The sequence below is a fragment of the Leptonychotes weddellii genome, chromosome 12 (genome assembly GCF_054177405.1).
Source record: "Leptonychotes weddellii isolate Sample4059 chromosome 12, ASM5417740v2, whole genome shotgun sequence".
Classification (NCBI taxonomy): Eukaryota; Metazoa; Chordata; class Mammalia; order Carnivora; family Phocidae; genus Leptonychotes; species Leptonychotes weddellii.
Window position 1 is genome coordinate 86,579,599 of NC_138380.1, and position 16,162 is coordinate 86,595,760.

Below are 16,162 nucleotides of genomic sequence, written 5' to 3' on the forward strand. Positions count from 1 at the left end.
AGATAGCAGGAGTGGAAGAATGAAGGGGGGAAATCAGAGGGGGAGATGAACAATGAGAGACGATGGACTCTGAAAAACAAACTGAGGGTTCTAGAGGGGAGGGCAGTGGGAGGATGGGTTAGCCTGGTGATGGGTATTAAAGAGGGCACGTTCTGCATGGAGCACTGGGTGTTATGCACAAACAATGAATCATGGAACACTGCATCAAAAACTAATGATGTAATGTATGGTGATTAACATAACAATAAAAAATTTAAAAAAAAAAAGAGCATCCTGCTCAAGAATGAATGGGTCAACCAGGAAATTAAAGAAGAATTTCAACGAGTCATTCAAAAGAATGAAAATGAAAACACATTGTTTCAAAACCTATGGAATACTGCAAAGGCAGTCCTAAGAGGGAAGTACATAGCCATCCAAGCCTCTCTCAAAAAATTAGAAAAATCCCAAATGCACAAGCTAACCTTACACCTAAAGGACCTGGAGAAAGAATAGCAAATAAAACCTAAACCAAGCAGGAGAAGAGAAATAATAAAGATTAGAGCAGAAATCAATGAAATAGAAACCAGAAGAACAGTAGAACAGGGTCAACAAAACTAGAAGCTGGTTCTTTGAAAGAATTAATAAGAGCAATAAGTTCTGGCCAGACTTATCCAAAAGAAAAGGGAAAGGACCCAAATTAATAAAATCATGAATGAAAGGGGAGAGATCATGACCAATAGCAAGGAAATACAGACAATTGTAAGAACACATTATGAGCAGCTACATGCCAACAAATTAAGCAATCTGGAAGAAATAGATGCATTCCAGGAAACTTATAAACTACCGAGACTGAAACAGGAAGAGGTAGAACATCTGAACAGACCAATAACCAGCAAGGAAATTGAAGCAGTAATCAAAAACCTCCCAAAAAGCAAGAGTCCAGGGCCAGATGGCTTCCCAGGGGAATTCTACCAAACAGTTAAGGAAGAAATCAGACCTATTCTACTGATGCTGTTTCAAAAAATAGAAATGGAAGGACAATTTCCAAACTCGTTCTATTAGGCCAGCATTAACTTGATCCCAAAACCAGATAATGACCCCATCAAAAAGGAGAATTATGGACCAATATCCCTGATGAACATGGATGCCAAAATACTCACCAAGATATTAGTCAATAGGAGCCAACAGTACATCAAATGGATTATTTACCATGACCATGTGGGATTTATTCCTGGGCTGCAAGGGTGGTTCAAAATTCACCAATTAATCAACGAGATAGATCACATTAATAAAAGACCCACATGATCCTCTCAATTGATGCAGAGAAAGCATTTGACAAAATACAGTATCCTTTTCTGATTAAAACTCTTCAACGTATAGGGATAGAGGGAACATACCTCAATATCATAAAAGCCATCGATGAAAAGCCCACAGCAAATATCATTCTCAATGGGGAAAAACTGAGAGCTTTTCCCTTAAGGTCAGGAACATGACAGGGATGCCCACTCTCACCATATTGTTCAACACAGAACTAGAAGTCCTAGCCTCATCAATCAGACAACAAAAAGAATAAAAGACATTCAAATTGGCAAAGAAGAACTCAAACTGTCTCTCTTCACAGATGACATAATACTTCATATGGAAAACCCAAAAGACTCCACCTCAAAATTGCTAAAACTCATACAGCAATTCAGCAATGTGGCAGGATAAAAAAACCAATGCACAGAAATCAGTTGCATTTCTATACACTAACAATGTAAATGAAGAAAGAGAAATTAAGGAATCAATCCCATTCACAATTGCACCAAAAACCAGGACTGCCATCTGCCCCATCTAGGAATAAACCTAACCAAAGAGGTAAAAGATCTCTACTCTAGAAACTAGAAAAAAATTGAGGAAGACACAAAAAGATGAAAAAGCATTCCATGCTCATGGATTGGAAGAATAAACATTGTTAAAGTGTCTATGCTGCCCAGAGCAAGCTACACTTTCAATGCAATCCCTATCAAAATACCATCAACATTTTTCACAGAGCTGGAACAAACAATCCTAAAATGTGTATGGAAGCAGAAAATACCCCTAATCTCCAGGGAATGTTGAAAGAGAAAACCAAAGCTGGAGGCATCACAATGCCTGACTTCAAGCTATATTACAAAGCTGTGATCATCAAGACAGCATGGCATTGGCACAAAAACAGACAGATAGATCAATGGAACAGAATAGAGAGCCCAACTCTATGGTCAACTAATCTTTGACAAATCAGGAAAGAATATCCAATGGAAAAAAGACAGTCTCTTCAATAAATGGTGCTGGGAAAATTGGACAGCCACATACAGAACAATGAAACTCGACCATTCTCTTACACCATTCACAAAGATAAACTCAAAATGGATGAAAGACCTAGATGTGAGGCAGGAATCCATCAAAATCCTAGAGGAGAACACAGGCAGTAACCTCTTCGACCTTGGGTAAAGCAACTTCTTGCAAGACATGTCTCCAGAGGCAAGGGGAACAAAAGCAAAAATGAACTATTGGAACTTCATCAAGATCAAAAGCTTCTACACAGCAGTCAACAAAACTAAAATGCAACCTATGGAATGGGAGAAGATATTTGCAAATGACATAACAGATAAAGGGCTGATATCCAAGATCTATAAAGAACTTCTCAAACTCAACACCCATAAAACAAATAATCCAGTCAAGAAATGGGCACAAGACATGAACAGACACTTCTCCAAAGAAGATATACAAATGGCTAACAGACATGAGAAATCACTCCACATCACTTGCCATCAGGGAAGTGCAAATCAAAACCACAATGAGATACCATCTTATACCAGTTAGAATGGCTAAAATTAACAAGACAGGGAATAGCAGATGTTGGCAAGGATGTGGAGAAAGGGGAATGCTCTTACACTGTTGGTGGGAGAGCAAGCTGGTGCAGCCACTCTGGAAAACAGTATGGACATTCCTCAGGAAGTTAAAAATAGAGCTACCCTATGACTCAGCAATTGTATTACTAGGTATGATACAGATGTAGTGAAATGAAGAGGCACACACCCCCCAATGTTCATAGCAGCAATGCCCACAATAGCCAAACCATGGAAGGAGCTGAGATGTTCTTCAACAGATGAATGGATAAAAAAGATGTGGTTCATAAATACAATGGAATATTACTCAGCCATCAGAAAGGATGAATACCCACCATTTACATCGACATAGATGGACCTGGAGGGTATTATGCTAAGTGAAATAAGTCAAGCAGAGAAAGACAATTATCATATGGTTTCACTCATATGTGTAATGTAAGGAATAGGGCAGAGGACTATAGGGGAAGGGAGGGAAAACTGAATGGGAAGAAATCAGAGAGGGAGACAAACCATGAGAGACTCTTGACTCCAGGAAACAAATTGAGAGTTGTAGAAGAGGGGGGTTGGGGGATGGTGTAAATGGGTAATGGGCTTTAAGGAATGCATGTAATTTGATGAGCACTGGGTGTTACACATGCAACTAACGAATCATTGAACACAACATCAAAAACTAATGATGCACTATATGTTGGCTAATTGAACTTAATAATAAAAAAAGAATATATATGTTAAAATTCTCAACAAAAATACTTGCAAATCCAACCCAGCAAAACATAAAAGGGATTATACACAATGAATAGGGATTTGTTACAACAATGCAAGTTTAGTTTAACATATGAAAATCAATCAATATAATACATCATATTTATAGAATGAAGGACAAAGACCACATAATCATCTCAATATATTCAGAAAAAGCATTAGACAAAATCTAACACCCTTTCATGACAAAAACATCCAGCAAACTAGTAATAGAAGAAACTTCCTCAACCTGATAAAGGCCATCTATGAACACTCTTCCCTAGTTTTAATGGTGAAAGACTAGATGCTTTCCTTTTTTTTTTTTTAAGATTTTTATTTATTTATTTATTTGTGTGTGTGTGTGTGTGTGTGTGAGAGAGAGAGAGAGAGAGAGCATGAGTGGGCGGGTGGGGCAGAGGGAGAAGCAGACTTCCCCTGAGTAGGGAGTCTGATGCGGGACTCAATCCCAGGACCCTGGGATCATGACCTGAGCCCAAGGCAGACATTTAGCCAACTGAGCCACACAGGCGCCCAAGACTAGATGCTTTTCCCCTAAAATCAGGAATGAGACAATGGTATCTACTCTTGCCACTTCCATTCAACATCATACAGTTTCTAGGCAGACAATTAGGCAAGAAAAATAAAAAGCATCCAGACTGGAAAGGTAAGGTAGTATCTCTACACTTCATCTTAGCCAAAAGGCCGAGAAGCGATTAAGGGTAGTATCTCTATTTGCAGATGACATCATCTTGTATATAGAAAACCCTAATAAATTTGCTAAAATAACTCATAGAACTAATAAATGAGTCCGGCAAAATAGTATTCAGAGTTCTTAAGAGAAACAGTGCTAATAGGAGAGGGGAGAGAGAGAGACAGAGATTTATGAGGAATTGGCTCCCATGATTGTAGGGGGCTATCAAGTCCAAAATCTTCAGGATAGGCCAGCAGGGAAGAGTTGATGTTGCGGTCTTGAACCAAGGAAGTTTGGAAGCAGAATTCCTTTCTCTTTGAAGGCCCTCAGTCTTTTTCCTTCAGGTGTTCAATTGGCTGGATGAGGCCCACTCATGTTATTAAGCGTAATCTGCTTTACTCAAAGTCTACTGTTCTAAATGTTAATAACATTAAAAAAAAATATCTTCCCAGCAACATCTAGACTGGTGTTTGACCAAACATCTAAGTACCATAACCTACCCAAGTTCACACATAAAATTAATCATCACCGCAAGGTTTCAAGACCAAGATGAACATACAAAAGTCAATTGTATTTCCATACACTAGTGATGAACATTCTGAGAGTGAAATTCATAAAACAATCCATTTATAATAGTATCAAAACTAATAAAATATTTAGGAATAAATTTTAAAAAGAGTGCAAGAACTGTACCTTAAAAACATAAAACATTTTAAAAAGATAACAAAAAAGATCTTAATAAGTAAAAAAAAAAAAATTCTATGTTCATGATCAGAAGACTTAATATTGCTAAGATGGCAACACTCCCCCAATTGGTCTGCAGATTCAATGTCAATTTATCAAATTCTCAGCTGAAAAATTTATTAATCTGATTCTAAATTCACATGAAAAATCAGAGACCAAAAATATCCAAAAAACAAATTAACAAAAGAAGAACAAAGTTGGAATAGTCACATTTCCCAATTTCAAAACTTACTATAGAGCTACAGAAATCAAGAAAGTGTGATGCTGGCATTAGTATAGACTTATAGGTCAATGGTGTAGAATGAAGAGTCCAGAAATGAACCCTTAAATTCATGGCCAATTAATTTTCAATAAAGGTGCCAAGATAATTTAATATGAGAAATAATAGTCTTTTTAATCCATATTACTGGGAGAACTGGATATTCACATGCAAAAGAATGAAGATGGACTTCTATCTCACACCATACACAAAAGTTAACCCTAAATGGATCATAAACATAAATATAAGAACAAAAACATAAAACTCTTAGAAGAAAACATAGGAAGGGCACCTGAGTGGCTCAGTTGGTTAAGCGTCCAACTCTTGATCCCAGCTCAAGTCTTGACCTCAGGGTCATGAGTTCAAGCCCTGCATTGGGCTCCACAGTGGGCATGGAGCCTACTTAAAAACAAAACAAAACAAAAAGAAAGCATAGGAGTAAACATTTATGACTTTGAGTTAGGCAATGATTTGTTAGATATGACACCAAAAGCATGTGTGATGAAAAAAAATAATAAATTAGGCTCTGTCAAAATTAAACCTTTTGTGCCACAAATAATACCAAGAAAGTGGAAAAACAGACCACCTAGTAAGGAACTCTTATTCACAATATATAAAGAACTCTTACAACTCAGTATTAAAAAGACAGCAACTAACGAATCATTGAATACTACATCAAAACTACATCAAAAACTAATGGTGTACTATATGCTGGCTAATTGAATTTAAATTAAAAAAAGAAAAAAGAAAAAAATAAATATATTTTTTAATTTGATGAAAAATATTCTTTATCACTTGTTTTTATTCAGCAACATGTACTAATCTTAGGTGTACAGCTTGATTACTTTTACATTTGTATTCACTCATTTAATGACAATTCTCCCGGAAGGTTCCTTTAAGTCCCTATCTAATAAAAATGTAGCATTCCTTCTCATACCCTCCTTTGAAATAACTGCTATTCCGACTTCTGTCACCATACATTAGTTTTGCCTAGAAGGTTTTAAATGACTGTGCTCCAAGTTTTGTGACCTACTTGGTTTTGTCTTAGAAAATGGAAGTCTCCAAGATGTAGTGAAAAGAAGGGGCCCATGTAACCCAATGTTCATAGTAGCAATGCCCACAATAGCCAAACCATGGAAGGAACTGAGATGTCTTTCAACAGATGAATGGATAAAGAAGATGTGGTTCGTACTGCATGGAGCACTGGGTGTTATATGCAAACAATGAATCATGGAACACTACATCAAAAACTAATGATGTAATGTATGGTGATTAACATAACATAATAAAAAAAAAAAAAGAAGATGTGGTTCATATATACAATGGAATATTACTCAGACATCAGAAAGGATGAACACCCACCATTTGCACCAACATGGATGGAACTGGAGGGTATTATGTTAAGTGAAATAAGTCAAGCAGAGAAAGAGAATTATCATATGGTTTCACTTATATCTGGAATATAAGGAATAGTGCAGAGGACCATAGGGGAAGGGAGGGAAAACAGAATGGGAAGAAATCAGAGAGGAAGACAAACCATGAGAGACCCTTGACTCCATGAAACAAACTGAGGGTTGTGGAACGGGAGGTCGGTGAGGGGATGGGGTAACTGGGTGATGGGCATTAAGGAGGGCATGTGATGTGATGAACACTGGGTGTTATACACAACTAATGAATCACTGAACACTACATCCTAAACCAATGATGTACTACATGTTGGTTAACTGAATTTATTTTTTTTAAACATCAGGGTTTTTTTTTAAGGTTTTATTTATTCATTTGAGAGAGAAAGCAAGAGAGAGCACAAGTGGGGTGAAGGGCAGAGGGAGAAGCAGACTCCCCGCTGAGCAGGAAGCCCGATGTGGGACTCAATCCCGGAACTCCCAGATCACGACCCGAGCTGAAGGCAGTTGCCCAACCAACTGAGCCACCTAGGTGCCCTTGAATTAAAATAAATAAATAAATAAATTCAGTAATAAAAAGACAAATAACCCAATTGAAAAAGGACAAAGTGTTTAAACAGGTTATTCTCCAAAGAATATATTCAAATGGCCAATAAGCACATGAAAAGATGCTTAATCATTGGTCCTTAGGGTAATGCAAATCAGAACTACAAAGATACCACTTCACACCCCCAGGATAGCCAAAATCAGAAAGATAGATAATAACAAATGTAGATGAGGGTGTGGAGAAATTGGAACCCTCATGTACTGCTAATGAGAATACAGACTTGGGCAGCTGCTTTGGAAAACCGTCTGACAGTTTCTCAAAAGGCTAGATACAGAGTTACCATACGATACCACCCCTGGGTGCATACACAAGAGAAATGAAAAGCATATGGCCACTCAAAGGCTTGTATGTGAATGTTCATCACTGCATTAATTCATGATAGTGAAAAGGTAGAGACAATCCAAATGCCCATGAACTGATAAATGGATGAATAATATGTGGTATATCTATATAATATAATATTATTTATCAATAAAAAGAAATGCAGTACTGATACATACCACAAGATGCATAAATCTTGAAAACGTAAAAGAAGCCAGATGCAAAAATCTACCTTATGTATAATTCCACTTACAGGAAATCTCCAGTATAGGCAAATTTTTAGAGACAGAAGTAAATTAGTGATTGGTGTGTGGAATAAGAAATGACTATTAATGGGTATAGGGTTTCTTTTGAGTAGTAATAAAAATACTCTAAAATTAGATTATGGTGCAGTTTGCACAACTCTGTAAATATACTGCAAACTGCTGGGTTGTACACTTTAAATGGAGGAATTTTATGGTATGGGAATAGTATTTCAATAAGGCTATTAAAAGTTTAAGAGAAAAAAGAGTCAAACACGGAAGAAAAGGAAAGGGAGAAAAAAAGCAAAGAAAGGAGAAGGATGAAGAAGAAAATATCTGTGTTGTCTTTACAGAATCTTAAGTCCCTGACATGAGCATGCCCAACCTACAAAATTGCAGGATGGGTTAAGAGTTTAAATGCCTTAGGCATTTTTATCACAGCTGAGGAACTCCTAGCTTAGAAAACACAAAATATGTCATTAATCTTGTGTTTTTTTGTTTACCTTTTTTATTATGCAGGCTGCTAGCAAACCTGTCTAACCTTTACCTTGAATGTACTTTGTATTGATTCCTAGTAATGTAAATAAACAAAATGTACTAATTAAAAGGCAAAGGCTTTCAGATTGGATTAAAAAAGCTGACCCAACTGTGTGCTGGCTGCATTATTATACTGAACAGCAAACAAATTTACTCTCTGCCCCAAAAGGAGATGCTATCTCTATCTTCCAAGGCTGATCACTATACAAAAGTCTTTGAAAAACATAGTCCAGGGTGCCTGGGTGGCTCGGTCGTTGGGCGTCTGCCTTCGGCTCAGGTCATGATCCCAGGGTCCTGGGATCGAGTCCCACATCAGGCTCCCTGCTCGGCAGGAAGCCTGCTTCTCCCTCTCCCACTCCCCCTGCTTGTGTTCCTGCTCTCGCTATCTCTCTCTCTGTCAAATAAATAAATAAAATCTTTAAAAAAAAAAAAAAAAGAAAGAAAAACATAGTCCAGAACAGAGCCTCGGCTTGGAAGACATGCAGAAACACTAGAGACATGGAGAGTTGTCTCCCAACAGGGCTATTCAGGCTATCTCTTTCTTGACAGAGTGAGTGTCGGTAGTTTATGTCTTTCAAGCACTTTATCCATTTCATCTAAATTATCAAATTTATTGTCATAAAATTGATTATATTATTTCCTGACTTTCCCTTTAATATCTGTGGATTTATAATGAAGTCCTATCTCTCATTCCTGATAATGATAGTTTTTGTCTTCACTACTTTCTTCTACTTGGTCTGGCTAGAAGTTTATCAATTTTATTGATCTAAAAATAAAAAGCTCTTGATCTCATTGATTATAGTTTTCTCTTGTCTATTTTATTAATTTCTACTCTGATTTTTATTATGTCCTTTCTTCTGTTCAGTTTGAGTTTAATTTGCTCTTTTTTTTCTAGGTTCTCAAGGTTACTTGTTAAGTTTCTTAGGTCATTGATTTGAGCCCATTCTCCTTTCTAATACAAGCATTAATGTTATAAATTTTCCTCTAAGCTCTGCTTTAGATGCATCCTACATTTTTTGTGTTTTCTTTTAATTTTCACTCAATTCAAAATAATTTCTAATTTTTTTATTTCTTCTTGACCCCATGGGTTATTGAAGTGTGCAATTTAGCTTCCAAATATTTGGAGATTGTCCAGGTATCTTCCTATTATTGATTTTTTATTTGATTCCATTGTGGTAGAAGAACATACTTTATATAATTTGGATTTTTATAATGTATTAATATTCACTTTATAATCCAGAATACAGTCTATTCTGCCAAATATTCTGGGTGCACATGAAAATAATGTATATTCTGCTGTTGTTGCATAAAGATGTATATGACTGTCAATTGGTAAAATTGGATAATAGTGCTATTCAAGTCTTCTATACTCATTGATTTTTTCTATTTGTTCTATTGATTATTGGAAGAGTGGTGTTGAAATCTCTGGTTATAATTGTGAATTTGTTTATTCTTCCCGTGTTATCAGATTTTGTTGCATTGAAGCTCTGTTATCATTATAATGTTTAGAAACGTAAACCTTAGGATTGTTATGTCCTCTTGTTGAATTGGCATTTTATCATTATGAAATGAATTTTTTTATTCATGGCATTATTGTTTCTTCTGAAATATTTCATACAATGTTTTGGTAATAACATAACCACTCCAGCTTTCATCTGATTAGAGTTAGTAAGGTATATATATTCCGTTCCTTTATTTTATATGTGTCCATATTTAACTTGGGTTTTTTTATAGCCAGCGCACAATTGGGTCGGCTGTTTTAATCCAATCTGAAAACCTTTGCCTTTTAATTAGTACATTTTATTTATTTACATTACTAGGAGTCAACACAAAGTACATGCATCTGTCATGCTAAACTGTGGTAACAAATAAAATCTAAAAATTTTAATGACTTCTCTCAGTAAAAGTTATATATCACCCACTCAACATTCAAAGCCGTTGATAAGGTCTCCTCCATCCGCTGACTCAGGGATCCAGACTTTCCTTATTGTGATGCTATTAGCTCAGCCACGGCAGAAGAGAGACATGGAGGAGACATGCCTACTTTTACCTGTCTCTTTTCATAGACCCTTAGCCTGACCTAGAAATATAGTTCCAACACAACTACAAAGGAGGCTGGGAAAGGGACACATGGGATGTTGTTGAGCATAACTGTCTTTGATGATCTTTGCTGTGTTTGTTATTATAAGCTGGCTCAGAAAGGAATTGGGAGTCTTGGAGAATGTGGTCTAGGGGTCAAGTTCTATACTGTCAAGACTCCCTATGGTTAAGAAGGTGTTCAAACTTTACAAAGAACTTTGGGAGAATGAAGATGTGCACTTCAATGTAATTATCCTAACTAACTATTTTAAAACTATAAAATGTTAAATCTCGACAGAGCCTTAGAGATCATCTACTCAATACTCCAATTTTACTATCAAGGAAACCCAGGACAGGTGGTGTACTGTGTTTTTAGCAGAATTGGCTCTAAATACCATGTCTCCTGCATTCCAGGATAGGGCTCTTTCCTTCATACCATCTTTCAATGTAAAAGTCTACAGAACTACCTTCATAAGGCTTCAAAGTCAGAGAAGTTTTATGAATTGAATTCTTTCATAGAACAAGTACAAACTTTTGAGTCTTAAAGACCTAGGCTCAAACGAGATCCCAGCTTTCTTCCCCCCAACCCTTTTTAAAGATTTTTATTTTTAAGTAATCTCTACACCCAGTGTGGGGTTAGAACGCATGACCCTGAGATCAAGAGTCTGTGTTACACATACTTAGCCAGCCAGGAACTCCAATCGTACCTTTCTTATATGTGTGATCTGAAGCAAAATATTTAATTTCTTTAACCACAATATCCTCCTCTGAAAATTAGAATAATAATATCTATCCCATGGGATTGTTGTGCATAATAAATGAAGAAAATGAGGCTCCTGCCTGGCTCAGTCAGTACAGCAATGCGACTCTTGATCTTGGGTTTGTAAGTTCCAGCCCCACGTTGCGTGTAGAGATTACTTAAAAATAATAAATGAAGTAATTTATTTGAAGTATCTTTGTAGAGTTGACATTTGTTAAGTATGAGTATAAGTATGAGTTCCTTTAAATATTCCATCTCTTCAAATGGAGGTCTGGTTTTAAAAGACATACCTAGAATCACAAAATGCCTGAGTTTGAAAAGATTTGTAAAGGTCACCTAACCCCAAAGCCTTGATTCTTCTCTACTACATCCTGACCAAGTGGTCATCTAATCTGTGCTTAAATACCTTCAGTGGCTGAGGCAAAACAGCCATTTTTATTTGGGGGCCAGTTTGACTTTTGGAAAGTTTTTCTTTAAAACTCCCATGCAGGGAGTTTTTTTTAATAAAAAAATTTCTTTTTAAAGATGTTACCATTGGGGGAAACTTGGCAAAGCATATATGGGATTTCTGTATCATTTCTTGTCACTGCATCTGGATCTACAATTATCTCAAAAGAAAAAGTTTAATTAAAGAAAAAAAGAGTCTGCCTTCAGCTTAGGTCATGATCCCAGGGTCCTGGGATTGAGCCCTGCATGGGGCTCCCTGCTCGGTGGGGAGCCTGCTTCTTTCTCTCCTTCTGCTGCTCCCCATGCTTGTGCTCTCTCACTCTCTTTCTGTCAAATAAATAAAATCTTTATTTTTTTATTTAAGTTCAATTAGCCAACATATACTACATCATTAGTTTTTGATGTAGTGTTCAATGATTCATTAGTTGCATATAACACACAGTGCTCATCGCATCCTGTGTCCTCCTTAATGCCTATCACCGAGTTACCCCACCCCCCCACCCACTTCCCTTTCCACAACCCTCAGTTTGTTTCCCAGAGTCAAGAGTCTCTCATGGTTTGTCTCCCTCTCTGATTTCTTCCCATTCCATTTTCCCTTCCTTCCCCTATGATCCTCTGCACTATTTCTTATATTTACATATGAGTGAAACCATATAATCGTCAATAAATAAAATCTTTAAAAATAAATATAAAAATAAATAAAAATAAATAAATAAAACACCCAAGTGCCCTAGTGTCAACTCCTTAGGGTCATACAAACAGGTTTTCCATATAATAGCTGTTCATTACATTTGAAAACACATTTTATAGTCCCCAAACCTTCTCTCCTGTAGGCCAAACATTATCTAGTTCTTCAATAAATCTCATTTTGGCACATTTTTCCTCTCATCACTACCCTGACTCTTGCTTCTAAACCCCAAATTATTTATAGTTCCCTGAATATGTGGCTTCCAGCTGTGGCTGACCAGCACAGCACAAAGTGGGGCTATCACTTTCCGCCTTCCAACTTCTATACTTGTATTAATGCAGTCTGAGCTCATTCTAGCTTTTTTTGGCAGTCACCTCACAAACCAATGACTCACACTGAGATAACTTCTTAATAAAATGCATTAAAAATCCAAAAGTCTTCTTAACAGGAGTTGCCCCCAAAGCTACATATTTCTCATTCTTCATTTGAGCAAATGGGTATATGGATCCAGATCAGGACTTTCCAATTAACTTCTACTTGTCGAGATCTTTCTGAATCCTACTTTTGTCCCAAATCTCACTGTAATCTACCAGTGTGAACACCGTGCCTTCTGTTTGTCATATCCCAGGATTGGGACACAAGACATGATCTTCCTTACAGCACCTTGGCATAGGAGGAGTAAAAGAGGGAGCCAGTAAAATGACCTTTACCAGGAGGGTGGATGGAGCCTAGGCAGAGGAATGCTGCACCCGGAGGGGTAAGCCAGGTACACAAGCCAAAGACATGACCAATTTACCCATGAATTTGGCCACAGATGGCCCTCATATTTCCAAAAGAAGATAGCGAAATCTTATTCTGGAGGATTGTGATGGAAGGAACTTAGACTCCAATAGGAAAGGAGCCAAGGCCCAGGGGAGCTCTCCCAAGGGCTACAATTATTTAAAATGTGCAAAGAGAAAGCTTGATCCCCAAAAGAGGAGTTAGTAAAAGCAGGACAGGAAACACAGTGGAAACCCAGTCCTGGAAAACTGGGGTTAAGAAGAGCTTCTGTTGGGCAAGCTCATGGGGGCACAGGAACAGCACTTCTTGATCCAAGTCTAGGGGTAACAACTTGCTGATACGTTTACTGGACAGGATTGGTTTGGAGTCTAAGATAACAGGGGCCAGTGCTGGGGATGAATCCACCAGGAGGCAGTTGCAAGTAACAGAGAAGGCAGAAGCTAGAAAATGAGACATACATGCCATCACTAAAGACCCAAGTGAAAGAGCAGAAGACCCACCTGAGACATGGTCATAACACACAATCCCGGCCACACCACTTCCATCCTCTTTGGTTTGATTTCCCCCTTTATGTCTTTTTCTCCATTTCTCTCTAAAATCTGATTTCATGGAGAGCAATTTCCCCTGTAATTTTTTCTTGATGTTACTTGGGCCCTAAATAGGAAGATTTGTCTTTAAATAAATAGGCATCAGACATCAGTGCTCAAAACCTATACCTAACTGCATTATCATTAAACCTACATTTCCCTCTTATCCAAAGGGTTGATGGAAAAAAAAAAAAAAAGATTAAATGCCTTGCTGAATTTCAGTAGCAATGTTGACCATTCTGCCAATCTTTCAGTTTTATAACTGGGTCAAAAAGGAAATGAAGCTACTTCAGTATAGATTTTGATTGAATCCACTGTCAAACTTAGTTATCTGTAGCTTGTGCAAGTAGTGACAAGTTATTTGTTTGCTAAACTATTTCACAAGACTACAGTCTATAGTATGTAGGATGTGCCTTTCTCCTTTTGGGGAAAATGGAAACACTTGTTCATTTTTGCTCTTCCTACATACTCCAGACACCTGTGATTTTGAAAGACTCCTGCTCGTCATTGGTGAATTCAGCTGCTTGATATCTAAAGTTCCTTTGGTCCAGACCTATAACTAGATAATCTCTCAGTACAGGTCACCAACTAGTAGATGTTGCCCATATTCAGACCACAGCTGTATTTTGTTTTGTTCAAATAAGGTTTTAAAAATTTCGAGCTAGTTGCCAATGTTGAACATTGAAGACATCACATTAAATCAGGATTCCTTATCTCTTTTGAAAATTTGGAAGCTCTGATTTTCCAATTTCCACATGGGATGCCAGGTATCCTAGGGCACCCTGCATTTCTAGTTTGCCCATCCCCACCTGGCTCACTTGACCCCTTTATATTGGCCTCCTGGCTCCTTTCTGTGCAGACTTTGTGATCCCTAATTTAATTTCATCATTTATCCTGGACTCAATTTCCTGCTTTCAGTTACAAACTTCCTAGCTTGAAGTTAATAATCCCCAAATGAGGATGAAGAGGCAAAATGTGAGTTGAGAGTATGGCAAATGCCTACGTAGCATCTACCAGGTGCCAGACACTGAACTGTTAGTTCAGTTCACACTCACAACAACCCTGTGTGGGAGGTGCTGTTATTACCCTCATTTTACAGGTGAGGACACAGGCTCAGAGAAGCCCGCTTGCCCAAAGGTGTCTTCTCCACACCTTCTGTTCAATGAGAACTGTAATTATTTCTTATGAGTCAGGGAGTATCTAAATTTACTTTCTGAAGTCAGAGCCTTAGAGGATCACCAGCTGCAATCTGGTAGTGAGTAAGTGGTTTAAATACTTTTACTTGTCATTATAAATAAACTTGAGACTGAAGAAAAAGGAAGGAACATCTTTCAAAAGAGCATGTCTTTGACCTGAATGACAGGGGAGGAACTGCACACAGACTCCTAAAATCTCCCCTAGTCAAGCTGGATAGTATTTAGGTTCAAGGACATTTAGGTAGTCAGTAATCCATCAAGTATGGTGCCTACTACGGACCAGAAACCATGCTAGGTAGTTGCCAGGGGTTTCATCCTTCACTAATATTCATTTGTGGGCCTCTGAGCTACAAGCACCACACTAGGCTTTGAAGATGTAGTCTCTGCCCTTGCAGCTTATGTATTAGCAGAAAAGCCAGACTTTCAACAATTACACAACTAGCTAATTATCATTGTTAAGTATTGCAAAAAAATGCAGCATGCTTTCCAACCTAGGTCTTCCCAAACATCTAGTTCCCTCTTTTGCACAGTTGGTGGGAATGCAAACTGGTGCAGCCACTCTGGAAAACAGTATGGAGGTTCCTCAAAAAGTGAAAAATAGAACAACCATACAACTCAGCAATTGCACTACTAAGTATTTATCCAAAGGCTTTAAAAATACAGATTCAAAGGGGCACATGCAACCCAATGTTTATAGCAGCATTGTCAACAATAGCCAAACTATGGAAAGAGCCCAGATGCCCATCAACTGATGAATGGATAAAGAAGATATAGTATACATATATATATAATGGAATATTTTTCAGCCATCAAAAAGAATGAAATCTTGCCATTTGCAATGATGTGGATGGAACTAGAGGGTATTATGTTAAGTGAAATATGTCAGTTAGAGAAAGACAAATACCATATGATTTCACTCGTATGTGAAATTTAAGAAACAAAACGATGAACATAGGGGAATGAAAAAAAAAGAGAGAGGGAAACAAACCATAAGAGACTCTTAACTATAAAAAACAAACTGATTGAATTTAAATTAAGAAAAATAAATTAAAAATAAATAAAAAACAAACTGAGAGTTGCTGGCCGGGGATGGGCTAAATGGGTGATGGGTGTAAGGGAGGGCACTTATGATGAGCACTTAACTTATAGTTAAGTGATCAATCACTAAATTCTACACCTGAAACTAATATTACACTATATGTTAACTAACTAGGATTTAAATAAAAACTTG